Genomic DNA, 26,962 nt, shown 5'->3' with positions numbered 1-26,962 from the left:
TGGAACAAGGTAAAGTAATTATCCTATAAAGAAAAGAACGTAGTTCTTGGAATACTTAACTTTAATCCATAAGTGGTGTACATCGGTCTGACGGTACAGGCATCACAAGTTAAATATCTGTTGATAATGGCGCCTTGCTAGGTCGTAGCAAATGACGTAGCTGAAGGCTATGCTAACTATCGTCTCGGCAAATGAGAGCGTATTTGTCAGTGTAGCATCGCTAGCAAAGTCGGATGTACAACTGGGGTGAGTGCTAGGAAGTCTCTCTAGACCTGCCCTGTGGCGGCGCTCGGTCTGCAATCACTGACAGTGGCGACACGCGGGTCCGGCGTATACTAATGGACCGCGGCCGATTTAAAGGCTACAACCTAGCAAGTGTGGTGTCTGGCGGTGACACCACAGGCAGCTATCCCGAAACCGGTAATTGAAAATAAAGAATAGCGATCGAAGACTGAAACGCCATGTTTTACTTTTCATAGGTGTTCAATATAACCCACTTGAGATGCACAGCTCATGTCAGTGCGGTATTCAAGTTCCGCCCACACTGCAACGAGCATGTCTTGAGTTACAGCTTCCACAGCTGCTGCTATGCGATATCTCAGTTCATTCATTGTTGTTGGTAACGAAGGCACATAAACATAGTCTTACATTCTCCACAAGAAATAATCGCATACAGTCAGATCCGGTGACACTGAAGGCCGGTAATGTAAGGCTGAATCGTTTGGTCCAGTGCGACCGATCCATCGTTCAGTAATCCTTTGACTTAAATATTTCCGCATTTCCAGTGTGGCGGTGCCCCACCCTGTCGGTAAATAAAGTCGTTCGAACCAGTCTCCAACTGTGGGAAAAGAAAGTTCTCAAACATATCGAGACATGTGCTTCCTCGGCAAAGAGGAATGGACCATACACCTTTACCCTTGAAGCTCCACACATTAAAATTTGGAGAGTCTCTGTAATGTAAAACATGATGTGGTGGTTCCGTGTCCCATATTCTCACGTTCTGACAGTTCACCTTTCCATTTAAATGGAATGTTGCCTCGTCGCTAAACACTAAGCGTGGAAGAAAACTGCGTCTCCAACTTGCCAAGAACGAAATTACGGAACTCCAAACGTCGTTATTTGTCACCTTCACGTATAGCTTGCAGCAGGTGAATTTTGTACGGATTCACGTGTAAAGGTCGACGCAGCAGACGCCAGACGGACGTAGGGGGGATGATGAGCTGCCGAGCTGCTCGGCGAAGGATTTCTGCGGACTCCGTGTGAAACTGTGGCGGATGCGTTCGACGGCCGTGTCAGACACTCGGGGACGGGTCGGCGATTTGCCTTTACATAAACAACCTGTTTCTCATGCCATCCTCTAATTCTCTGTGCTGTAGGAGGACCCACACCGTACCCAGTACATTTATTAGGCCGGTATTACACTACCAAATATCTTTGTCAAATATCTTTGTCAAATATCTTTGTCAAAGATATTTGGTAGTGTAATAGGAACTTTGTCAAATGTCGTCCAATATTTGATCAAATTTAGGGCCTCGCTGTAGGTTTGATCAAAGAAATCGCTCGTCTTCTGTTCACTGGAATGACATGTTACCACATGGAGCGCTAGCATCGCTGCAGCGTTCTGTCGTCTGTAGTGTTTTTATAAACATTGCCGGTAAATACAATTGGTGTGTGCCGACAACTATAAAATTAATAGAGATGTATGAAGCTGATGAGGCGCTTTACAACATGAGGCACCCCGAATACAAAAATAGATTAAGAAGATTGGAGACCTGACCTGACCTAACCTAACCAAACCCTCTCCTATAGCAAGGAATCGGAGTGTTACAGTGAGCCTGTCTTCTGAAGATGTAGCAGTTCTTAAGTGAATATTGTGCTTTGTGATATGAGGATACACTTCACTGAGCACATACAGAAATGTATGTTCATCCATTCTTAAGTAATTGCTGTATGACTTGACGTCTTCCACTGTAAGCTCACGTAACAAGTTTTGTTGAATGCTTTTATCGTGTCGTCGTAAAACCCACGGCTTCACCCACATTAGATTAGTTTTTCGTTCCATAGATCCGTGCTGAGGAGATCCTCGTGGATGTCCAACATGTCAATTTTTTTTAAGCTGAAATAACAATACTAATAGTATGAATAAATACATCATTTATTTCTATTAAAAATTTCGCCTATGGAGTAGAGGGAGTTGGCCAGTAGTAAGTCTTTCAGGCTCCTTTTAAACTGATCTTTATTTGTAACTAAATTTTTTATGTTTGCTGGCAAATTATTGAAGATGAGTGTTCCTGAGTAGTGGACCCCTTTTTGAACTGAAGTAAGTGCTTTTAAGTCCTTGTGCAGATCATTTTTGTTCCTGGTATTGTATGTATGAACTGAGTTGTTTGTTGGAAAAAGAGATATATTATTTAGGACAAATTTCATTAGGGAGTAAATATACTGAGAGGCAGTAGTTAGTCTACCCAGTTCTTTGAAGAGGTTTCTGCAGCACGTCCGTGAATTTACTCCACAAATAATACGTATTACACGCTTTTGGACTCTGAAAACTTTTGTTTGACTTGAAGAGTTACCCCAAAATATTATACCATATAACATTATGGAATGAAAGTAGGCAAAGTATGCAAGCTTTCTCATTTTTATGTCGCCTATGTCTGCTAACACTCGGATTGCAAATACAGATTTGTTAAGGCGTTTCTGCAGTTCTGTGGTGTGCTCCTCCCAACTGAATTTATTATCAAGTTGTAATCACAGGAATTTAAGACTGTCAACCTCGTATGTATGGTTCCCTTTTTTTCCCCCACTTCTTTTGCGCATGTCCACACAATGCAATTGCGGTACGTGCAACTGCTGCGGTTAATAACAAGTTGTTGTCAGCCATCTTGAACTTTGACGAAAAATTTGATGACAGTGTAATACCCCTTCTAGCACTACGTCAAAGATCTTTGTCAAATATATTTGACGGAATATTTTATCACATCTTTGATCAAATCTTTGACAAAGAAGTTTGATAGTGTAATACCGGCCTTACTGACCCGCACTGCGCAAAATTTAGAAGACAAAACGCTTTCTGTTGTACCGACGCCATTTTTACTTGAACTGAAGTGGAAACACACAGCTGCTACCTAGCGGGAACCATGTAAAACTCGAGAGTTTGCTCTTTCCAGCAGTACCTTGTTTTTGCATATATCTGAAATAACGTAATATTTATTATTTTTTTAAATTTTTATGCACACTATATTTAGTCACATCTTGATAGGTTTTCAGGTTGAGGGCAGCATACCCGAATTGGCTGCCTCGCGCTTGTCACCTCCTAACGCATGCGCCGTAGTCCGCCAGTACGATTCACATGCGCGGAATTCACTAAGTACCATGACTCCATCAGGTCTCTTCAGTACTTCGTCTACTCACCTGAAGATGGCCAGACTTCTCTGGGCCGAAAAATCGTGGCAGAATGTGGATGAGATATGGCTGCAAACCCGAAACTTACTGGAAGATCTAGTGGTATGTCTCCAGTCTCATTGGTTCTACACACCAACTAATAGACGGCCGGTGCGGCCGAGTGGTTCTAGGCGCTTCAGTCTGGAACCGCGAGACCGCTATGGTCGCAGGTTTGAATCCTGCCTCGGGAATGGATGTGTGTGATATCCTTAGGTTAGCTAGGTTTAAGTAGTTCTAAGTTCTAGGGGACTGAAAACCACAGATGTTAAGTCCCATAGTGCTCAGAGCCATTTTTTTCAAATGGTTCAAATGGCTCTGAACGCTATGGGACTTAACGGCTATGGTCATCAGTCCCCTAGAACTTAGAACTACTCAAACCGAACTAACCTAAGGACATCACACAACAGCCAGTCATCACGAGGCAGAGAAAATCCCTGACCCCTCCGGGAATCGAACCCGGGCGCGGCATAGCCATTTTTTTGAACCAACTAATAGTTTGTTTGGTCTTTCCCCCAACCACTTTAGAAATTGGAAGGAGAAAAAAGAGAAATACGTGCAAAATGCTATTAGGTCAGTTGGAAGCGACGCGACGGTCTGAGTCCGGCAGAGAAAAGTGAAAGCCGAAACTGGTCGGTAGTGTGTATTCGGATGGGAAGGGAGAGACAGTCAGGATCTGTGGGCCAGCTCTCCAGCCGTGCTGAACCCTGTCTCTCTCTCTCTCTGCGGTGGTACTGGAGGGCCCTCGAGTGCGAACTGCACGCGCCGGCAGCCGTCCCGTCCACAGATAGAGATCGCGCCGGGGTCCGCCCATCTGTCCCGCGATAGCAGAGGACGTCCTCTGCTGCTCCACTAAGGCACTCCACTCGACTCCACTGGCGCAGGGCGCGCCGCCGCGGAAACGGCATCAGATAAGGCGGCGGAGGCGCCGCCCACCGCCGGCCTGCCCGCGCCGCCCCACTGACGACAGCGCGCTCTGCCGGCCGCCCACCACTTGTTCTTCCTGCTGCCCCTACTGCTGCCGCGAGCGTGTCCCGCCGCCCTGGCGTTTAGTAACAGGAAACTTGCTTCGAGTGACTACTTCTAGTTCCTTACACAGCACAGGGCTTGGACAAAAATATGGACGCACCAAAAAACTCGTCTAACTGTCGCGGCAGTGAAATGGCCGATTTGGCAACCCTGCTAGAACGTGATGGTACCACGTGGACCACAATCACATGCCATTGACCCTGACGTCGAGAAGGCGTCGTCAAGAGGTGAACGACGCACTGTTGCACTGGAGTAGGGATAGGAAAAAGCGACCGGCTAAAATGGATACCGGTATTTTAGTTCTGACTAACGGTATTTTTCGGTATTTGTTTGGTCTCGGTTATAATAGGTGTTTTTACACCGAAGAGGCAAAGAAACAGGTATACCTGTCAATATGGTGTAGGGCCCCCACGGGCACGCTGAAGTGCCACAGCACGACGTGGCGTGGACCCGACTAATGTCTGGAGTAGTGCTGGAGGGAATTTACAGTGTGTATCCTGCACGGCTGTCCGTAAATCCGAAAGAGTACAGGGGGTAGAGATCTGTTGTGTACATAGTTCTGCGTAGTAAGCGCGTACACAAGTTTCCCACTAGAGTGTGCCCCGCTAAGCACAACAACGCAGGCGCAGCGCTCGTCTGTCTCCGCACTACGAGATGGCGCTGCCTTAGAGACGGACCAAATTCTGCTTCCGCCGATCCGCGTATTAAAATGTAACGTAGCCAATGAGATTGCTGCTAATGTAGAACCTTTTCTCCTCACGGATCGCACTTGCGCAGTGATACATGAACGCGTGAAGTATTATGACGAGTGTACAGACCTCCGATTAGTCAGTCTGCATTAGTCTGCATTTGTCTTCATCAATCTGTACGAGTCTGCATTAGTCTGTACCAGTCTATAGTTAAGTTTCAGTCTGCTCCTAATAATATTATCATATTCCTGTACATAGCCATGAAGACAAATGCGCCTTTGTCAAGCATCAGAGATATGTGAGAATAAGATTAACGTACCAAGACCAAAGGAACTTCAGATTGTCAGTTGTAAACAACATCCAGAATCAAGTTACGTAATGTCTACGCTTTTTATTATTTCAATAAATGTGTGTGAAAATTAATCAAGTTCTGTTTAAAGTTGGTCACTGTCAATCTGCTACTCTAAGCGTGCAAGTGGCACTTCTATCGTCTGACCAAACGGCAGAAAATAAACACGCCACAATAGGACCACGAGACATATTGCTGACACTCGCCTACTTCGTTAGAGCGAGAAGTCAAATAATCTGATGGTGTGTGTACGGAAGGCCTTACAGTACGCACATCACAAGATCTCTTGGTGAACAGAACGTTTAAGGCATACCACATATGATCAATAATGTTTGTGTCGCCGGCCGGTGTGGCCATGCGGTTCTAGGCGCTTCAGTCTGGAACCGCGCAACCACTACGGTCGCAGGTTCGAATCCTGCCTCGGGCATGGATGTGTGTGATGTCCTTAGGTTAGTTAGGTTTAAGTAGTTCTAAGTTCTAGGGGACTGATGACCTCAGAAGTAAAGTCCCATAGTGCTCAGAGCCATTTTTTGTTGACAGCATAACTACTTAAACAATTGTGTAACTAGCAGAATACCATTAATATGATTGCCACCTGTGTATACCAGACCACCATGTTTTCACTCTGTCGGGCTAGTTTCTTCTCCTTTCGCTCACTCAGCCGAGCGCCACCAACTCCGCCTTGGTTCTCCCCCGCTCGCCCGCACTGTACAGGGCGCTTACACGGTCGTTGTCTGCCGCTGCACTGCTAAAACCAGTAGCCCTGCGGCTCCTCGCTATAAAAAAAAAATCGGTGCCTTTCTTTTTTTATTTTCTTCTTCTCGAGACACGCAGTACACACACACAAACACACACAGACAGCAGACCGCGGTCTCACTCCGGTTGGCCAGAGCTCTAGCAGAACGCGAAAACAACGGCCAGAATAAATATTTACTGGCAAAATATGCGCCGGCTGCCGTCGCCCCCTCGCCGCTATTTCCTCGGCCCGTGACGTATGTTCTCCGGTCCGCTGCAGTGGACGCTATAGGCCGCACCGCCCCCAACCGCCATGGACAGACATTATACGGCGGATAAACCAACGGGGCCCGCCGCCTCCTCCGGCGAGGGAGAAGAATGAGACGAATAAACAACTCTGCGTGGGCGGGATGCGTGTGTGGACACGCACACACGCGCTCGCCCCGCCGGTCCCGCCGAGATTCTGGCATCGGCCACCCTGTTTCCTGTTGTCGTCCTTCTCGGCTGCCACCCCCTTCGCTACATCCTCCCGCTTTATATTTTCGCTACGACCCTCCTCGCCGTTTCCCCTCTATAAATACGGCTGCCGACGGGCGAATTTTTCACCGGCGTTCTGAAAGCGCGCCTGACCACGCCCCCACATAGCTGGGCCCTGTACGTCTCCACATACATACATACACTAGTCGAAGCGGAACAGAATTTTGCTTCGCCGTCTCGATGCAGACTTCTAGTGGCCGCGCCGATTAAAGTTATTACTGCGGCAATGCGGAGGAAGCTCGTACATACATGCTCACTCAGAGTACTCCTAGATGTTGCTGGCGAGGATGATCTCATGGGGGAGGGGTGGGGGGTGGGGGTGGGGGGCGTTGACGCCGTGAGTCGTTCTTGGATAGCTCAGCTGGTACAGCACGTACCTGCGAAAGTCAAAGGTCCCAAGTCCCAAGTTCGAGTCACGTCCGGTACAAAGTTTTCTCCCAGGAAGTTTCGAAGAGTTTACGTATACTAAATGTGAGCCTCTGTGTCATAAACTTTTATACATGGCTGCACGTTCAGAGGCCGTGAATAGTTACAATTGAAAGAAAACAGCCCTCGGTCACTATTTTTAACGAGTTAAACGGGTTTCAACACTGCTAGGAGTGTCTTCCTCAGAATTTAAATCAAAGAATGTTCTATAACATGGTCACAGAATTATGACTAAAAACGTATGATACAGAGCATAAGACTTTGTGATTAATGCCCTTTTAGCATATTTATTATTTTATAAATGACATACAGGGTGTTACAAAAAGGTACGGCCAAACTTTCAGGAAACATTCCTCACACACAAATAAAGAAAAGATGTTATGTGAACATGTGTTCGGAAACGCTTAATTTCCATGTTAGAGCTCATTTTAGTTTCGTCAGTATGTACTGTACTTCCTCGATTCACCGCCAGTTGGCGCAATTGAAGGAAGGTAATGTTGACTTCGGTGCTTGTGTTGACATGCGACTCATTGCTCTACAGTACTAGCATCAAGCACATCACTACGTAGCACCAACAGGTTAGTGTTCAGCACGAACATGGTTTACAAATGCGGAGTTGGCAGATGCCCATTTGATGTATGGATTAGCACGGGGCAATAGCCGTGGCGCGATACGTTTGTATCGAGACGGATTTCCAGAACGGAGGTGTCCCGACAGGAAGACGTTCGAAGCAATTGATCGGCGTCTTAGGGAGGACGGAACATTCCAGCCTATGACTCGCGACTGGGGAAGACCTAGAACGACGAGGACACCTGCAATGGACGAGGCAATTGTTCGTGCAGTTGATGATAACCCTAATGTCAGCGTCAGAGAAGTTGCTGCTGTACAAGGTAACGTTGACCACGTCACTGTATGGAGAGTGCTACGGGAGAACCAGTTGTTTCCGTACCATGTACAGGGTGTGCAGGCACTATCAGCAGCTGACTGGCCTCCACAGGGACATTTTGAACATTTCCTGTAACAAAGTGTTTGAAGTCACGATGGTACGTTCCGTTGCTGTGTGTTTCCATTCCATGATTAATGTGATTTGAAGAGAAGTAATAAAAGGAGCTCTAACATGGAAAGTAAGCGTTTCCGGACACATGTCCACATAACATATTTTCTTTCTTTGTGTGAGAGGAATGCTTCCTGAAAGTTTGGCGGTACCTTTTTGTAACACCCTGTATAAGTACTGCCAATCTTTTACGATGACTCTGTACTTATACTCTGTATCATACGTTTTTAGTCATTATTTTTGACCATGTTATAGAACATTCTTTGATTTAAATTGTGAGGAAGACACTCCCAGCAGTGTTGAAACCTGGTTAATACGTTAAAAATAGTGACCGAGGGCTGTTTTCTTTCAGTTGTTGCCTCTGTGTCATGTAATATTCTGTAAATGGTGAACAAACGCATGTACACTCAAAAAAATCATGTTTACTTTCCTGTGTCATAGCTTGCACATAGTTACAGCAGAAATCGTGCAGATGGTGTGTGACACAGATTCATAATTGAGAAGTGACGGCTTACGTGGTCTAACACAAGGGGAAAGATTGTGAGGCATTATGTCCCTTTCAAGTCTTTAAAGAGCATGTGAATGGAAATGAGACAAATGTAAGACAAGCAAGTAAACTGTTTATTACTCCAAAAGTAATCGCTATAACTGTTAACACGTGTGTCACTACGAGATAAGGTGATCGGTGCCTTCATGAAAAAATTTTAATCATCGACTACAGAACCATGATTCTATCCAGGTGTGCACATCTTCATCCACAGCAAATTGACAGCCACGAACGTCTCTCTCCAGGGCTCAAATTGCATAGGGACGGATCGAGAATGTAGGGAGAATGTTTAAGGACTTCCAAGTAATACTTCTGTAGGGTACTCAATCCAACATTGGCATCTTGTGTGTGGGCATTATCCTGCAACAGAATGCTGCTGTGTATCAACATTCCTCGGCTTTTGGACTTGATGTTCCACTTCAATATTTGCGATGATAACGCACTACCGCGCGGTAATTGTGGTTTTGCGTTCCAGAAGGTCTGCGAGTAGCAGATTGATGGACGGAATCTCAATTGTTAAGTGTATACACTCCTGGAAATGGAAAAAAGAACACATTGACACCGGTGTGTCAGACCCACCATACTTGCTCCGGACACTGCGAGAGGGCTGTACAAGCAATGATCACACGCACGGCACAGCGGACACACCAGGAACCGCGGTGTTGGCCGTCGAATGGCGCTAGCTGCGCAGCATTTGTGCACCGCCGCCGTCAGTGTCAGCCAGTTTGCCGTGGCATACGGAGCTCCATCGCAGTCTTTAACACTGGTAGCATGCCGCGACAGCGTGGACGTGAACCGTATGTGCAGTTGACGGACTTTGAGCGAGGGCTTATAGTGGGCATGCGGGAGGGCGGGTGGACGTACCGCCGAATTGCTCAACACGTGGGGCGTGAGGTCTCCACAGTACATCGATGTTGTCGCCAGTGGTCGGCGGAAGGTGCACGTGCCCGTCGACCTGGGACCGGACCGCAGCGACGCACGGATGCACGCCAAGACCGTAGGATCCTACGCAGTGCCGTAGGGGACCGCACCGCCACTTCCCAGCAAATTAGGGACACTGTTGCTCCTGGGGTATCGGCGAGGACCATTCGCAACCGTCTCCATGAAGCTGGGCTACGGTCCCGCACACCGTTAGGCCGTCTTCCGCTCACGCCCCAACATCGTGCAGCCCGCCTCCAGTGGTGTCGCGACAGGCGTGAATGGAGGGACGAATGGAGACGTGTCATCTTCAGCGATGAGAGTCGCTTCTGCCTTGGTGCCAATGATGGTCGTATGCGTGTTTGGCGCCGTGCAGGTCAGCGCCACAATCAGGACTGCATACGACCGAGGCACACAGGGCCAACACCCGGCATCATGGTGTGGGGAGCGATCTCCTACACTGGCCGTACACCACTGGTGATCGTCGAGGGGACACTGAATAGTGCACGGTACATCCAAACCGTCATCGAACCCATCGTTCTACCATTCCTAGACCGGCAAGGGAACTTGCTGTTCCAACAGGACAATGCACGTCCGCATGTATCCCGTGCCACCCAACGTGCTCTAGAAGGTGTAAGTCAACTACCCTGGCCAGCAAGATCTCCGGATCTGTCCCCCATTGAGCATGTTTGGGACTGGATGAAGCGTCGTCTCACGCGGTCTGCACGTCCAGCACGAACGCTGGTCCAACTGAGGCGCCAGGTGGAAATGGCATGGCAAGCCGTTCCACAGGACTACATCCAGCATCTCTACGATCGTCTCCATGGGAGAATAGCAGCCTGCATTGCTGCGAAAGGTGGATATACACTGTACTAGTGCCGACATTGTGCATGCTCTGTTGCCTGTGTCTATGTACCTGTGGTTCTGTCAGTGTGATCATGTGATGTATCTGACCCCAGGAACGTGTCAATAAAGTTTCCCCTTCCTGGGACAATGAATTCACGGTGTTCTTATTTCAATTTCTAGGAGTGTATATTATAACACCCCCCCCCCCCCCCCTCCGTTGCTTGTCCGATTTTTGCGCGTGTTCGCCCGTGACAAACAACTTACAGAGAAATTAGGAGTGGAACTGTACGCAAAAAATGAAAACGCTAGATTTAAATGTGGCTCTGTCACCCCTAATTAATCTGCGGTGGTAGCGTTGACGATAAATCACACCTGTTTTTACTTCCAAACATGAACGATCACGAACACTTAGGGTGTTCCATGACATCAAACACTTACACAAAAATAAAATAAAGCAAAAGCGTGAATTCACGATCAACTACTGAAAGTAAAGGCTCTACTGAATCACAATAATTTTATTTTATTATAACCTACAGATCAATGCTGAATAAAACACAATGAACAATTTATAAATTATCCTCCTGACTGGCCTTGGCAGTGAACTGTGTTAAAATTGGTCCAAAACGCGCTGTCTTATAACTTGGCTGACGGCTGACATCGACACAAAGCGTAAAATACGAAGAACCACTACACCCCAAAGTACCGCGAAACCTATGTGGAAACAGTAATTGCACGTGATCCAACTATTTAACGTTACTCCTAACACAGGCCGAAGCGGGAGCGATATCACCGTAATGTTCCTGTGGCAGCAGCGGTCTCCGACGGCGACGGCGCGGCTGTTGCGGTTGGCGTGTGGCGTCTCGGAAAGTACACTCCTACACTACTCGGACAACAGACCGCTGTCCGTAAACTTCTCTATTTGCAACGATCTTCCCGGCAGCAAAGAACTGGCGCAGCTAACGTCCATTCAGAACGAAAGACCAAGACGGGAGACGACTTGTCTACGGCTCAGTACGAGAGCCCAGAACGGAAGACCTTTACCGAGAGTCCAGCAAGTTCGCTCTTCACCTTTGTTTTCTCCCCTCAACTTTTACCGAGCGAATCACATCACTAGAAGCTCTCAAAATACCCAGTTTACCAGTGTCGACCAATGTACGGCCTGGGAATAGAACTCTTTTCCACAATTCTTTTATTTCTACAAAATTTCACAAGTAAACTCCGCCCTCGCCGGCTGGGAAGAACCACAGCTGTGGGCAATAACACGTTTACTGGAAGTTTTCTCCCAAGAGACCACTCGAGATTTTCCCGGCAAGATTCCCCATCGTAGCGAACACATATTATTGCATTGAAAGTTTGTTATTCGGAACTCCTGGCCTGCCCCACTTGAGTTACTCGAAGGCGTAAAATTTGTGGGACATAGGCGAGAGCACGCACAGGAGAGCCCGTCCAGCTATCCCCTGCTCTGTTTTGGTATACACTTGAACACCTGTAGCCGCGCGTCCGTCAGAGGTTGGCGGCCGCTGTGGCCTCTCTAAACGGATTACAGAAGTCCCCCAGTTCACCATTCATACCGTCAGGCTGTGGCCTTCGGCGGCTAGGCGGGGAAGTAGCCGAGCTCTGTCTCACGTACTGCCTTTCCGCAAAATCTTATAATTACAAAATCGCGGAATTCTCGCGTTCCGATGCGTTTCCACATAGATTTCCTACACCGTAATTTAGAGTATTACTCCAACAAAACCCAAAGTGTCACGTTAAATGGACTCATGTAAGGTGCAAGGCTGTTGCCACCTTACAATATTGTAAATATTGTAAATAATAAACCTTTTTGAAGATGTCTGACTGTTTTTGTTGGTCACCTCAACTACTGATACGTCAATTACGGCATGATCCCCTCATTGCACTTAAGAAAATACTAACTGCAGGTAGACATAAACAGGTTCCACAGCATTGTGAACTACGTAGGCAAACTCTTCAGAGAGAAGATTGTTTCTGTCAACAGGACAATACACCTGCAGGAGCGCCTGTGAGGCTAAGGTTTGTGGGCAGTAACATGTCTGAAATGGAATGGCCTGCCCGGACGCCTAAACGGAACCCAAAGAAACAAAATGGTAGGAGTTAGACCGTGACTTCACTCCAGGCCCCAGAATCCAACCTGTTATTGGGGGGAATGTATCACCTATCGATAACACTCCACAGGCGTCACGAAGCTGGCAATGGTTTGCATCAGACGCCGAAAGCAGTTACGCGGGATCTGGTGGAGCCAGTGGGGCGCGCCTGCTGAGCTCAGCCTCGAGCAGTTCCGTTTCAGAAGAGCCCCCTGCCGTCGCTATGTAGCCGCTCAGCCCATTTGGAGCCCCCATCAGACCGACACCATCGGCCGTGATTAGTTCAGCAAGCCTCATCCTAGTTGCTATTGTATGAACTGGTCTCTAATTCTTGAATTTTTGTACACTTGGAGAAATACACTGCCTAAGTAAATCTCTGTTTACTGTGTTAACTTGTTCGCTAATCATTTTTGCTCCTGTCTAGCTTCCCTACGACGACGGCTGTCATATCATGCCACACCACCCTGTAGCTTCTCTGTGCCACTGTGTGTGAGATGGTACACAACAGAATGGGCTGTGTAACACCTCGGTTCAGTTTAAAGTGGTAAAAGCTATAGAAAGAATAATTTAAAATTAAGAATAGAATTTTTAGAGGGGAAAATAGTGTAGAATCAGACTTCGGTAATTGCAGATGAAAATTATAGTGTATCAGCAAGTAGTTTAAGTACAGCAAAGGCACGGTAGCTCCGTCATGGAGAAGGCAGTGACGTTAAACTCTTGTGATGAAAAAACCTATAAAAAGGCCTGATCGTCATTATTGCCGCCTTTTTTTCCCTTGATTCTTTCGTTAAAGGGCGGGGAACCCGTGCCAGTCAGCGAGACAATAATTAGGTTGGACTTTACCGTGTTAAGATTCACGATAAACTGTTAGAATATTACGGAGATTAAAAGTGATGTAGTGTACGATCGTTGACTGTTGGTAGTAACGGAGTATTAAGGGGATTTAAGGACTTTAGTGCTAGATTGGAACTTTACGGACATATAGACGACAGAAACTCAAATTATCTGCTGATACGAGTGATTGCACAGGTACCGGTATTCAGATATTAACGTGTGGACTTTTGAAATTGTCGTGTGCCGTTAGTTGCGAATCTGGACGTAGAGGGCGTGCATATCGGCATTTGTGGACTATTTAGATTCCTCCAGCAGGCTAGGAACCTTTTAAATAGACCATCATCCATCACCCTCTTAACCCTTGAATATAGAGTAAAAGTGAAATACACGAGCGTTGCGCTTATTTCATTTACCTAGTACTAATCAGTGAAGGTTTTACGGAACCAAAGCTATTCAGCAGTAAGTCAGCACCATCTAGCGGAAAGCGTGCGCATTAACTAACACGCTAACTGAAGTGAACGTTTACGTGTTTGACGGACTGCTTAATATGAACCTTTGCGACTCTTTGACGTCCCCACTCCATCCGAAAGGTGGCGCAGGCTGTCTTAATCATTAAAGGGGAGAGTTTTAGCCGGACAATAAGGGCGATATTTACAAGACTTGCCGTAATAGCAAAACACAAGGCCTGCACCTCATCGGAAAGTCGTCACTGTCACGGCGGGAAGTAAAGCCAGAAAACCTACCGACGATACGTATCTACGAACAGACGTCGACGTGGGGTACCTAAAAAGGGAACCACAAGAGAGTTGGGTATATTTCAGCTGACATTCCTCTACAGACTTTTGGAGACCTCACTGAATGTCTACGCAGCATATCAGTTGTGAGAAAGCAAGTACTTATCAGTTTATTTGCTTGATAAATAAAAAGCGCCTTCTCTTGTTGCACTGTATTTTCCCAGTTGTGTTTAGCCTTTTTTTACTTTAAGCCATTATCAGTAGGATGGTCTTCCTGCTTGTAGTTGAGTCTGTGTTTCCTCTCATATAGCACATGGAGGTCTGTTTATGAAAAATAAGCGTGTTTTTGTGTTTTGAATATTTTTCTTCCCACTTTCCATTTTGTTTGCACCTGTTGTTGTGATCCACTGTCTTCTGTCACTAACATAGACATAACGCTAGTATAGACATAGCTACTTTGAGTTCAAAGTGAATATTTTTGTGCTTGCTTCGGAGTATGGACACGCAAACAAACTCGTTACTTACCGGTGTGTCTGATGTGGCGAGCGAGTTACTGATTTTCCTCCGTCGATCGACCAAGGTCAGGACGGCGGTCACTGACGTATGCTGTTAACAGAGCAAACATAGACATTGCACAGGAATCTTATGTAAAATTAAATAATTAGCACTGTCACAAAACTTGACCAGATTATGTAAAGCTAAGCCACTGCAAAGGTTTCGAGTCTGAGCACGACCTCATAATTAGTTTCTTCCAAAAGCCAGATTTTACGAAATTTGAAATACGCGTAAGTTGTACGCTTGGAATTAGGTTCATTTTATGATTAAAACATTTTGTAGTGGTTTTTATGAAACAACCTTGTTTACGTTTTGAATTATTCCACTTTTGGCTCGGTTTGTCATAAAACCATCTAGCAGAATTTTTCATGAAGCTACATTTACTTTTTGAATTATTAAGTACAAACCACGTTTCGTTACAAAAACTATAAACATAAGTTAGATTAACTTACCTTAGTAAATAAGACACGAAAAAAAGTCAGCACTGTATTCGGTGTAGTGAATAATGAAACTATACCAACTTTCACTTCTATACAGGGTGTTACAAAAAGGTACGGCCAAACTTTCAGGAAACATTCATCACACGCAAAGAAAGAAAATATGTTATGTGGACATGTGTCCGCAAACGCTTACTTTCCATGTTAGAGCTCATTTTATTACTTCTCTTCAAATCACATTAATCATGGAATGGAAACACACAGCAACAGAACGTACCAGCGTGACTTCTAACGTTTTGTTACAGAAAATGTTCAAAATGTCCTCCGTTAGCGACGATACATGCATCCACCCTCCGTCGCATGGAATCCCTGATGCGCTGATGCAGCCCTGGAGAATGGCGTATTGTATCACAGCCGTCCACAACACGAGCACGAAGAGTCTCTACATTTGGTACCGGGGTTGCGTAGACAAGAGCTTTCAAATGCCTCCGTAAATGAAAGTCGAGTGGGTTGAGGTCAGGAGAGCGTGGAGGCCATGGAATTGGTCCACCTCTACCAATCCATCGGTCACCGAATCTGTTGTTGAGAAGCGTACGAACACTTCGACTGAAATGTGCAGGAGCTCCATCGTGCGTGAAGCACATGTGTCGTACTTGTAAAGGCACATGTTCTAGCTGCACAGTTAGAGTATCCCGTATGAAATCATGATAACGTGCTCCATTGAGCGTAGGTGGAAGAACATGGGGCCCAATCAAGACATCACCAACAATGCCTGTCCAAACGTTCACAGAAAATCTGTGTTGATGACGTGATTCCACAATTGCGTGCAGATTCTCGTCAGCGCACACATGTTGATTGTGAAAATTTACAATTTGATCACGTTGGAATGAAGCCTCATCCGTAAAGAAAACATTTGCACTGAAATGAGGATTGACACATTGTTGGATGAACCATTCGCAGAAGTGTACCCGTGGAGGCCAATCTGCTGCTGATAGTGCTCGCACACGCTGTACATGGTACGGAAACAACTGTTTCTCCCGTAGCACTCTCCATACAGTGACGTGGTCAACGTCACCTTCTACAGCAGCAACTTCTCTGACGCTGACATTAGGGTTATCGTCAACTGCACGAAGAATTGCCTCGTCCATTGCAGGTGTCCTCGTTGTTCTAGGTCTTCCCCAGTCGCGAGTCATAGGCTGGAGTGTTCCGTGCTCCCTAAAACGCCGATCAATTGCTTCGAACGTCTTCCTGTCGGGTCACCTTCGTTCTAGAAATCTGTCTCGATACAAACGTACCGCACCACGGCTATTGCCCCGTGCTAATCCATGCATCAAATGGGCATCTGCCAACTCCGCATTTGTAAACATTGCACTGACTGCAAAACCACGATCGTGATGAACACTAACCTGTTGATGCTACGAACTGATGTGCTTGATGCTAGTACTGTAGAGCAAAGAGTCGCATGCCAACACAAGCACCGAAGTCAACATTACCTTCCTTCAATTGGGCCAACTGGCGGTGAATCGAAGAAGTACAGTACATACTGACGAAACTAAAATGAACTGTAACATGGAAATTAAGCGTTTCCGGACACATGTCTACATAACATCTTTTCTTTATTTGTGTGTGAGGAATGTTTCCTGAAAGTTTGACCGTACCTTTCTGTAACACACTGTATGTAATTTAACAAGGATACAGAAATCATAAAGAGGCAGTTCAGAGGCCATTAACTACACTCGCTTGCGTTGGGAATATTGTGGTTAAAGTTAAAAAGGCATCGAGCTGCGAATGTTATGCCGGCCGCGGTGGTATCGCGGTTCTAGGCGCGCAGTCCGGAACCGCGCGACTGCTACGGTCGCAGGTTCGAATCCTGCCTCGGGCATGGATGTGTGTGATGTCCTTAGGTTAGATAGGTTTAAGTAGTTCTAAGTTCTAGGGGACTGATGACCACAGCAGTTAAGTCCCATAGTGCTCAGAGCCATTTGAACCATTTTTTTTGCGAATGTTATACGCTATAATAAGTGTAATACATTCTCTTACAAGGGAAACTCCACATAGTATCCCCGTCAGATTTAATGGTAAGATGACTCAAAGGATAGCCCTTCAAAAACTGAACGCACACTAAGCATGAAAACAGAAAGAAAGTGTACTGGGCTGTGAAAAAAAGAAGCAAAATAGAAACAGTGAACGGTTCAAGCTCAAGGTATGCAATATCGAGCGGCTCCCAAGAATAACGGGGTCATGGTGGTGGACTGCAAAGCGGACGATCAGGGTTCAAGCCTTCCTCGGATCGTCCGTCCGGTCACTGACGTGTCTGTTCTGCTTCTGTTGTCTTGGCAATTATCGTAGTATGCACTCGTTATAGAATATGCAGAATGTGGTAAAAATATATCACCCTTCCATGACCAGCACCATGGCCACACGACTACGACGCCACTGCCATTCGAAATTGCTCGATGTTGCACATGTTAATATTGGACCGTCCACTGTTTCTACGCTACTTCTTTTCACTACAGCTCAGTACACATGTTTTCATGGTTGACCTGTGGTCAGTTTTTGACGGGCGATCCAGTGGGTATCTTAGCGCTAAATCTGACGGGGGTGCGACAGGGCGTTTGCCTTGTTAGAGAAAAATTGAGATCGTTGCAGGTCTTCAACTGAGAGCATACACTACTGGCCATTAAAATTGCCACGCCAAGAAGAAATGCAGATGATAAACGAGTATTCATTGTACAAATATATTATACTGGAACTGACATGTGATTACGTTTTCATTCAATTTGGGTGCATAGATCCTGAGAAATCAGAACCCAGAACCACCACCTCTGGCCTTAATAACGGCCTTGATACCCCTGGGCATTGAGTCAGAGCTTGGATGGCGTGTACAGGTACAGCTGCCCATGCAGCTTCAACACGATACCACAGATAATTAAGACTAGTGACTGGCGTGTTGTGACGAGCTAGTGGCTCGGCCACCATTGACCAGACGTTTGCAGTTGGTAAGAGATCTGGAGAACGTGTTGGCCAGGGCAGCAGTCGAACATTTTCTGTATCCACAAAGTCCTGTACAGGGCCTGCAACATGCGGTCGTACATTATCCTGCTGAAATGTAGGCTTTCGCAGGGATCGAATGAAGGGTAGAGCCACGGGTCGTAACACATCTGAAATGTAACGTCCACTTTTCAAAGTGCCGTCAATGCGAACAAGAGGTGACCGAGAAGTGTAACCAATGGCACCCCATACCATCACGCTGGGTGGTACGCCAGTAAGGCGATGACGAATACACGTCTCCAATGTGCGTTCACCGCGATGTCGCCAAACACGGATGCGACCATCATGATGATGTAAACAGAACCTGGATTCATCCGAAAAAATGACATTTTGCCATTCGTGCACCTAGGTTCGTCGTTGAGTACACCGTCACAGGCGCTCCTGTATGTGATGCAGCGTCAAGGGTAACCGCAGCGATGGTTCGTGCAGATGGTTGTTGTCTTGCAAACGTCCCTATCTGTTGACTCAGGGATCGAGACGTGTTTGCACGATCCGTTACAGCCATGCGGATAAGATGCCTGTCATCTCGACGGCTAGTGATACGAGGCCGTTGAGATCCAGCACGGCGTTGCGTATTGTGGAGGAGAATGGCGGTCTCTACGTAGTGTCGGAGTGTGTGGGGGTGTTCCCATTGCTACGAGGTCCGTGGCTCACCGACCCTGGACACGAAAGTTGAGTTTGGATTTAATTTACCAGTAAGTCAAGACTGTTCACATTGTGCCGTCTAGTTCTCGTTGTTGGCTGTTGGGACGCTCCAGTGAGCAATAACGTGTGTGTTCGAGTTGGCGAAGGTTTAGCCACTATCCGGTGGTGTCTAACTGTAGTTGGTTATTTGCAATTGAAGTGTACCAGCGGAATTTTCTGCTTTGTGGCCGTTATCGTTCCGGTTACCTGATCTGGCCGTTGACGTAAATTTAAACAGTGTCCTTTCTTCATCGTGTTGTCACTGTCCAGCACGGTGTGTAGTTCGACAGCTTAATGTATGCTTGGTTGTGGGCGTCCATGTGTTTTACGTTTGCATTGAACTCTCAGTTGTGCGCTGGTAGAGTGGAGCTCAAGTTACCTTGTCGGTGGGTCCGGTGACTGTTGGTTGGGTTGTTGCCAGATCGAGAATGGTTGGGCCGACTGCCTGTCTCACCTAATTGAACGTTAGTATTTCAAGTGCTGGCCGACCCGAGAAACTTCTGAGCGCCGTTAGCTGCACAGCCTTTTCTTACTTTCTGTTGTGTGTATTTGTATGGCTCATAGCCAATGGTCTTGAATTAAAGATGAAATGTTTTTAATGGTGTTTTAAGTCGTGGGCCTTCAGCCGCTTCAAAATTAAAGTTCCTTGCTTTCCAAGTGTTAGCCTGATTAAAATATTGTTTAAAGATAAAGCCTTGGGCCTTCTGCCTACATAAAATTATTTTAGTTGTGTTTTGAGTCATGGGCCTTAAGCCGTTTTAAAATTAAAGTTCCTTGCTTGTCAAGTGTTAGATTGTTTGGGGCCTTCAGCCTTATTTAAGATAAGGCTTTGTTGTTTAAATTTATTCTACCTTGCGTTTTAAGACATAGGGCTTTAAAGGCGTTTTGAAATTAAGAATCTTTGTCTTTCATGCATCAGACTGTTTTTATGGCCTTCAGCCTGATTGAAGATAAGGCCTTCTGCCTTGTGTTTTTTTATTTAATTTTACATTGAGTCTTAAATCGTCGGCCTTCAGCCCTCTTTAAATTAAGGTTGTTGCTTTTCAAGTATTAGATTCTTGGGCCTTCATTCAAATTATAGAACTTACTTAACGTGGGGCCTTTTGCTTTCTAAATATTCGTTTTGTCGTCTGAATTTTGAGTTAATAGCTTTGCGCCTTATATATATATATATATATATATATATATATATATATATATATATATATATATATACTCCTGGAAATGGAAAAAAGAACACATTGACACCGGTGTGTCAAACCCACCATACTTGCTCCGGACACTGCGAGAGGGCTGTACAAGCAATGATCACACGCACGGCACAGCGGACACACCAGGAACCGCGGTGTTGGCCGTCGAATGGCGCTAGCTGCGCAGCATTTGTGCACCGCCGCCGTCAGTGTCAGCCAGTTTGCCGTGGCATACGGAGCTCCATCGCAGTCTTTAACACTGGTAGCATGCCGCGACAGCGTGGACGTGAACTGTATGTGCAGTTGACGGACTTTGAGCGAGGGCATATAGTGGGCATGCGGGAGGCCGGGTGGACGTACCGCCGAATTGCTCAACACGTGGGGCGTGAGGTCTCCACAGTACATCGATGTTGTCGCCAGTGGTCGGCGGAAGGTGCACGTGCCCGTCGACCTGGGACCGGACCGCAGCGACGCACGGATGCACGCCAAGACCGTTGGATCCTACGCAGTGCCGTAGGGGACCGCACCGCCACTTCCCAGCAAATTAGGGACACTGTTGCTCCTGGGGTATCGCCGAGGACCATTCGCAACCGTCTCCATGAAGCTGGGCTACGGTCCCGCACACCGTTACGCCGTCTTCCGCTCACGCCCCAACATCGGGCAGCCCGCCTCCAGTGGTGTCGCGACAGGCGTGAATGGAGGGACGAATGGAGACGTGTCATCTTCAGCGATGAGAGTCGCTTCTGCCTTGGTGCCAATGATGGTCGTATGCGTGTTTGGCGCCGTGCAGGTCAGCGCCACAATCAGGACTGCATACGACCGAGGCACACAGGGCCAACACCCGGCATCGTGGTGTGGGGAGCGATCTCCTACACTGGCCGTACACCACTGGTGATCGTCGAGGGGACACTGAATAGTGCACGGTACATCCAAACCGTCATCGAACCCATCGTTCTACCATTCCTAGACCGGCAAGGAAACTTGCTGTTCCAACAGGACAATGCACGTCCGCATGTATCCCGTGCCACCCAACGTGCTCTAGAAGGTGTAAGTCAACTACCCTGGCCAGCAAGATCTCCGGATCTGTCCCCCATTGAGCATGTTTGGGACTGGATGAAGCGTCGTCTCACGCGGTCTGCACGTCCAGCACGAACGCTTGTCCAACTGAGGCGCCAGGTGGAAATGGCATGGCAAGCCGTTCCACAGGACTACATCCAGCATCTCTACGATCGTCTCCATGGGAGAATAGCAGCCTGCATTGCTGCGAAAGGTGGATATACACTGTACTAGTGCCGACATTGTGCATGCTCTGTTGCCTGTGTCTATGTGCCTGTGGTTCTGTCAGTGTGATCATGTGATGTATCTGATCCCAGGAATGTGTCAATAAAGTTTCCCCTTCCTGGGACAATGAATTCACGGTGTTCTTATTTCAATTTCCAGGAGTGTATATATATAACGTGGTTGGGCCCTTAAGGCATAAGATAGTGTGGTGTATGCAGCCGATAAGTAAGTTCAAGAATTTGTACTGTAATGTTTGGTCAAATAAATAAAGTTATATGCGTTCGAGTGTAACTGACAGCCGCTCATTTTGGCCCCCTTCCACAATTCCAACTACCTGTCCTGTAGTGCAGGTTTAGCAGGGCGTTTCAGGGTGCAAGCCCCCTTCATGATAGACACGACCACAGCGTAACACCACCGCCTCCGAATTTTACTGTTGGCACTACACACGCTGGCAGATGACGTTACCAGGCATTCGCCATACCCACACCCTGCGATCGGATCGCCACATTGCGTTCCGTGATTCGTCACTGCACACAACGTTTTTCCACTTTTCAATCGTGCAATGTATACACTCCTTAGACCGAGCCGGGCGTCGTTTGGGATTTACCGGCGTGATTTGTGGCTTATGAGCAGCCGCTCTACCATGATATCCAAGTTTTCTCACCTCCCGCCTAACTGTCATAGTACTTGCAGTGGATTATCATACAGTTTGGAATTCCTGTGTGATGGTCCGGATAGATGTCTGGCTATTACACATTACGACCCTCTTTAACTGTCGGCGGTCTCTGCCAGTCAACAGACGAGGTCGGCCTGTACGCTTTTGTGCTGTTCGTGTTCCTTCACGTTTCCACTTCACTATCACATCGAAAACAGTGGACCTAGGGATGTTTAAGAGTGTGGAAATCTCGCGTACAGACGTATGACACAAGTGACACCCAGTCACCTGACGGCCTTCGAAGTCCGTGAGTTCAGCGCCCCATTCTGCTCTCTCACGACCTCTAATAACGACCCAGGTCGTTGATATGGAGTACTTGGCAGAAGGTGGCAGCACAATGTACCTAATATGAGAAACGTATGTTTTTCGGGGTGTCCGTGGAGTGTAAATATGTGGTGCGTCATAGCGAACCATCAGCACATAGGCCCGTGTTTCATAGACGGAACACTGAACAAACACAAGTGTTGTGGTGCTCGCTTATTCCCAAGACCAGATCGATCTTAGTGGTGAGTTTACACTCAGACGGCGCTTTGGCGTCAGGCGGCTGTTTCCGTGTGTGATCGCTGGCCGAAGCTTAGCTGGAGGCGTGAGAGGAGGAAAGAGGGGCTGCCTTGGCGTGGAGACAGTTCGCCTCGGCTGGGGTTGCCAGCCGAAGTGGCAGTGCGGTTAAAGGCGCTGCAGTCTGGAACCGCGAGACCGCTCCGGTCGCAGGTTCGAATCCTGCCTCGGGCATGGATGTGTGTGATGTCCTTAGGTTAGTTAGGTTTAACTAGTTCTAAGTTCTTGGGGACTAATGACCTCAGCAGTTGAGTCCCATAGTGCTCAGAGCCATTTGAACCATCCCTCGACTGGGGTTGTTTGCGTCTGCACGCCGAGTGGGGCCCGATGGAAAGACCGGACCGTGATTTTACGGTTAATAGTGTGGACAGCGGCGTGGTGTGTCGTTTAACTTGATTCACAAGGGGAGCAAAATCTCGCCCGTTGTAGTTTGTCGAGCCTGAGTTTGAAATACCTCCTATGTGCGACGAGATGTCATTTCGTCCTCCTGTCTCTCCGTCGCTGGGATTGCTATCCTCGTTTACCGTCCCATGGGTGTATATCGATGAGCTACTCAGCTCTCCTAGACGTCGTTCAGCGGCACGTTAGTCTGGGTGCTTTATGTTGTGGCTAGACAAGACAGCCTAGACACAATGAGAGGAAGCCGAAAGGCACGCGCTAAGCTAAAGCTGGATAGCGTGAGGTCTGAAACAGGATACGTAATGAATGCTATAAAGAAAAGTACGTAGCTTCTGGAATACTTAACTTTAATCCATCCTTTTGGTACATCTGGAGATTGTGGCGGTACAAGTGAGACTCTTTAGATACATGCAATGTTACTAATGGCGCCTTGCTAGGTCGTAGCCATGGACTTAGCTGAAGGCTATTCTAACTATCTGCTCGGCAAAGGAGCGAGGCTTCGTCAGTGTAGTCGCTAGCTACGTCGTCCGTACAACTGGGGCGAGTGCTAGTCCGTATCTCTCGAGACCTGCCTTGTGGTGGCGCTCGGTCTGCGATCACACAGTGGCGACACGCGGGTCCGACATGTACCAATGGACCGCGGCCGATTTAAAACTACCACCTAGCAAGTGTGGTGTCTGTCGGTGACACCACACTTTATGTTTGATCTTCAAGTGCATAAACTACGAGTGGCACTCCTTAGAGTTTGCCTTGCGCTGTTAGACTGGAGTTTATTTTGTCTTGTGGTGCTTCCGCTTTCCGTTAACGAAGGTTAAGCTTGATTCGGCACTCCGTACGACGCTTGGCACCTCAGCAGGCTGATCGGAGCCATCTTCGCGACTAAACGGAAGCCTTTGGACTGAGAGGTCCTGTGTTTTGCATAGTGTTCATAAATTGTTGTTTTGGGCATTAAGTTGGCTGAGGTTTCTTATGGATTTCCTGGGAGTTGGTCTGTTATCCGGCCCGGACTAGGTCTCGTTATTTTAAAGGTCGGTCCTTGTTTTGGCTGAGTACGATTTTGGTTTACTGCCTGGTGGTTCTGGTAGTACGCAGGGTCGCTGTGGTTGTGTTGCATTTTCTGTGGGGCTGTGTGCTCGGAGCCGCGGAGTACCATTTGTGTGAACTACTTCACTGGGGAATACCGATCGGGCCGTTCTTGGTCGTCTTTTGTATGAAATAATTTTATTATTATTTTAAAGTAACATTATCAGTTAAACGATTTAATTCTTGTTGCGTTAATTGCAACTTGGGCACTGAGAAATTCAGTAGTGTAATTACGCAAGATTTAATTACCGAAAGACCTTAAGCTCATACTCATATGATGTGATTTTCTTAAATTATTGTATTTTTATGTCATGTTTTTTTCTTTTTTTTTAATTTGCTGTTCACTGGTGTACTGTTCCAAGTATTAAAATATTTCAGGTAGCTATTACTTGGATGGAACGCGCGGAACCGCAACGGAGAAAGTAGTTGCGTGCCTTTCGTGTCCGTTGTTGGCGCGGCCTGGCGACCGTTGTTTGTTTTGGTGCACCTGAGTTAAGTATTGTGTTGCCACCTCCCTTGCAGCCCCGTCGTGTTCCTCTCATAAACATTTCCTTCAAGGCATTTTAGTTAATTTTATGCTAGTATTATTTTAATTTCTTGCATCGGTAAAACTGTGCGGCCTTCAATATGCACACTGTTTGTCATAGCGGAGTTGATGTGCCATTGTAATTTCTTAAACTCCATTGTGTGTGCCCTTCGTGATACATATGAGTACGACAATTATATATCATGATGTGCGTGTGTAATGGTGCAATAAATGGATGATTGTTATTTCTGTTTTGACGCCCTCCATGCCTCCTTTCTTGTCCCTATTGGTACGCTATCCTTGTACTTGTTTTGGTAACCCACATCGACAAGTACCGCAGCCTCCTAACGGATACTAGAAGACGTTCCTCTGCAGAGGTTGAGGAACCTGTGGAACCAATATGGCCATAGTGAACGAAGTACTACAGCAAGTCTTCACAAGTTGCTTCCAAATAGTTGGATTGCGCAGAGAGCACTTGTACCTTGGCCAGCCCGTTCCCCGGAATGGGCGCTTATGTACTTTTTCTGTGGGGAAAGCTGAAAGACGCTGTCTGCAACGACATACCAACTGCATCCGACGACGTATTACTGCAGCCTGCTCTAATGTTTCCGCTGAAATGCTAGCACGTGTGCGGCAGTCAAAAACGGTTCAAATGGCTCTGAGCACTATCGGACTTAACTTCTAAGGTCATCAGTCGCCTAGAACTTAAAACTACTTAAACCTAACTAAACTAAGGATATCACACACATCCACGCCCGAGGCAGGAGTCGAACCTGAGACCGTAGCGGTCGCTCTGTTCCAGACTGTAGCGCCTAGCCCCGCTCGGCCACCCCGGCCGGCGTGCAGCAGTCGTTCCATACCAGACTGGAAGTGTTTATTGCCGCTGCCGGCCGCTATTTTGAACACAACCTGTGATGATCACTTCCCTCGTTACTAATCAGGATTCACAAAACTAGTGTAGGCACTTGTGTTGTTCTGCGATGTGTGTTACCACAGGTCTTATACAAGCGTCGGTGTGGGAACTTGGCAAAATACGGTATCTCGTAAATGACTCGCACTAGAGTCCTGCAACAAACACCACTGACCTACTAGTTTCCCCTACTTTTAGACTATTAATGTCAATAGGCATTGTTCCATTAAAAACTGTATAGCCGCTGACTACTACTCCATTCTGTGAAAACCACACATCAATAGCACTGTAAATTTATGCAATATGGAAAATTTTACTGAAATGCAGGAGGATCTGCAGGGAATTGACACATGGTGCAGGGAATGGCAATTGAATCTCAATGTAGACAAGTGTAATGTGCTGCGAATACATAGAAAGAAAGAGCCCATATCATTTAGCTACAATATAGCATGTCAGGAACTGGAAGCAGTTATTTCCATAAATCATCTGGGAGTACGCATTAGGAGTGATTTAAAATGGAATGATCATATAAAGTTGATAAAGCAGATGCCAGACAGATTCATTGGAAGAATCCTATGGAAATGCAATCCGAAAACAAATAAGTAGGTTACAGTACGCTTGTTCGCCCACTGCTCGAATACTGCTCAGCAGTGTGGGATCCGTACCAGATAGGGTTGATGGAAGAGATAGAGAAGGTCCAACGGAGAGCAGCGCGCTTCCTTACAGGATCATTTAGTAATCGCGAAAGCGATACGGAGATGATAGATAAACTCCAATGGAAGATTCTGCAGGAGAGAGGCTCAGTAGCTCGGTACGGGCTTTTGTTGAAGTTTCGAGAACATACCTTCACCGAGGAGTCAAGCAGTATATTGCTCCCTCCTACGTATATCTCGCGGAGAGTCCATGAGGATAAAATCAGAGAGATTAGAGCCCACACAGAGGCATACCGACAATCTTTGTTTCCACGAACAATACGAGACTGGAATAGAAGGGAGATCCGATAGAGGTATTCAAGGTACCCTCCGCCACACACCGTCAGTTGGCTTGCGGAGTATGGATGTAGATGTAGAAGTAGATGTAGAAAGTTCAGCGGCTAAGTTCCTGCCCAGTCTTTCTGCACTATCGCATAAGAAACGTCCAGCTTTTTGTAGCCGTATTACATGACCTCGTCCCAACTCTGTGAGCTGTTGACAGCGGCGACTACGTCGTATTACAAGCACTCTGGACTAGCATCAACTCATCAGTTCCAAGGGTAGCACGTATATAAAGAAAACCTGATTTGCGTCCTTGTAGTGGCGATACTGGTGTTACTCTTACGCGGCTGGAGCCCTG

General features: G+C 46.9%; 1 protein-coding gene across 1 annotated transcript in view; it reads left to right on the top strand.

The window, feature by feature from the left end:
* Positions 1-26,962, top strand: part of LOC124550741 (one cut domain family member 3-like) — a 184,876-nt gene that overhangs the window by 94,102 nt on the left and 63,812 nt on the right. The gene's annotated exons all lie outside the window — the stretch shown is intronic.

Source organism: Schistocerca americana, chromosome 9 (genome assembly GCF_021461395.2).
Source record: "Schistocerca americana isolate TAMUIC-IGC-003095 chromosome 9, iqSchAmer2.1, whole genome shotgun sequence".
Classification (NCBI taxonomy): Eukaryota; Metazoa; Arthropoda; class Insecta; order Orthoptera; family Acrididae; genus Schistocerca; species Schistocerca americana.
Note: the sequence above shows the minus strand (reverse complement) of the source record. Positions and strands in the feature narration are given on the sequence as shown.